General features: G+C 36.7%; 1 non-coding gene across 1 annotated transcript; it reads right to left on the bottom strand.

The window, feature by feature from the left end:
• Positions 1–1,494: 1,494 nt before the first annotated feature.
• LOC112700457 (small nucleolar RNA R71) lies at positions 1,495–1,602 on the bottom strand. Its single transcript, XR_003153365.1, has one exon. It is a non-coding gene; the product is annotated as a small nucleolar RNA R71 (small nucleolar RNA).
• Positions 1,603–1,894: the final 292 nt, after the last annotated feature.

The raw sequence follows: 1,894 nt of genomic DNA, 5'->3' as shown, positions 1-1,894 counted from the left end.
TGTCTTATTTTAAGTTTGGTGTCTTGCATGCATTGTTTATTTGATCTTGGTTCTATTTTCAAGTCAATAGTACAGGGAACTGAAGATTCAGAACATGCAGCAGAGGAATTACACAGAAAAAGCTGGGCGTTCAAAACGCCCAGTGAAGAAGGACAGACTGGCGTTTAAACGCCAGCCAGGGTGCCTGGCTGGGCATTTAACGCCCAAAAGGGTAGAGTTTTGGGCGTTAAATGCCAGAATGTGCTCCATTCTGGGCGTTTAACGCCAGGATGGCACAAGAGGGAAGATTTTGTTTTCAATGCAAATTTTTTTCAAGTTTTCAAAATCTTTTCAAAATCAAATCTTTTTCAAATCATATCTTTTCAATCAAATCTTTTTCAAATTCAATTTCTTTCTATTTTCAAAGATACTTGCTATCAATTAATGATTTGATTCAACATTTCAAGTTTGTTGCCTTTTCTGTTGAGAAAGGTTTAATGTTTGAATCATATCTTTTCTTGATAGCCAAGTCATTAATTTTCAAAATCAATTTTTTTTTTAAAAAAATGTTTTTCAAATCATATCTTCTCAATCACATCTTTTTAAAACCAATCATATCTTCTTAACCACATCTTTTTCAAAATAACTTTCAATCAAATATTTTTTATTTCTAATTTCAAATTCTTTTTCAAAAATCACTTGATTTCTTTCCCACTTTTATTTTCGAAAATCAATTAGTGTTTTTCAAAATGTTTTCAAAATCTTTTACTTGATTTTCAAAAATTACTTCCCCTCTTCTCACATCCTTCTATTTATGGACTAACACTATTCCTTAAGGCAAAATTCGAACTCCATCTTCTTTGATATGTTCGAATTTTCTACTTCTGCCTTCTATTTTTCTTTTCCTCTGACACCTCAAGGAATCTCTATACTGTGACATAGAGGATTCCACATTTTCTTGTTCTCTTCTCTTTCTTATGAGCAGGAGCAAGGACAAAAGCATTTGAGGCTGATCCTGAACCTGAAAGGACCTTGAAGCGAAAACTAAGAGAAGCTAAAGCACAATTCTCTGTAGAGGACCTAACAGAAATCTTCAAAGAAGAAGAACACATGGCAGCCGAAAACAACAACAATGCCAACAATGCAAGGAAGGTGCTGGGTGACTTTACTGCACCTACTCCCGATTTCTATGGGAGAAGCATCTCTATCCCTGCCATTGGAGCAAACAACTTTGAGCTTAAGCCTCAATTAGTTTCTCTAATGCAACAGAATTGCAAAGTCCATGGACTTCCATTGGAAGATCCTCATCAGTTTTTAGCTGAACTCTTGCAAATCTGTGACACTGTCAAGACTAATGGGGTTGACCCTGAGGTCTACAGACTTATGCTATTCCCTTTTGCTGTAAGAGACAGAGCTAGGACATGGTTGGACTCACAACCTAAGGAAAGCCTGAACTCTTGGGAAAAGCTAGTTAATGCCTTCTTGGCAAAGTTCTTTCCACCTCAAAAATTGAGTAAGCTTAGAGTGGAAGTCCAAACCTTCAGACAGAAGGAAGGAGAATCCCTCTATGAAGCTTGGGAAAGATACAAACAATTAATCAGAAAGTGTCCCACTGATATGCTTTCTGAATGGAGCATCATTGGAATTTTCTATGATGGTCTCTCTGAACTATCCAAGATGTCTTTGGATAGCTCTGCTGGAGGATCTCTTCATCTGAAGAAGACGCCTACAGAAGCTCAAGAGCTGATTGAAATGGTTGCAAATAACCAATTCATGTACACTTCTGAAAGGAATCCTGTGAACAATGGGACCAATCAGAAGAAAGGAGTTCTTGAGATTGACACTCTGAATGTCATACTGGCTCAGAATAAAATATTGACTCAACAAGTCAATATGATTTCTCAAAGTCTGTCTG

The sequence above is a fragment of the Arachis hypogaea genome, chromosome 6, assembly GCF_003086295.3.
Source record: "Arachis hypogaea cultivar Tifrunner chromosome 6, arahy.Tifrunner.gnm2.J5K5, whole genome shotgun sequence".
Lineage (NCBI taxonomy): Eukaryota > Viridiplantae > Streptophyta > Magnoliopsida > Fabales > Fabaceae > Arachis > Arachis hypogaea.
Note: the sequence above shows the minus strand (reverse complement) of the source record. Positions and strands in the feature narration are given on the sequence as shown.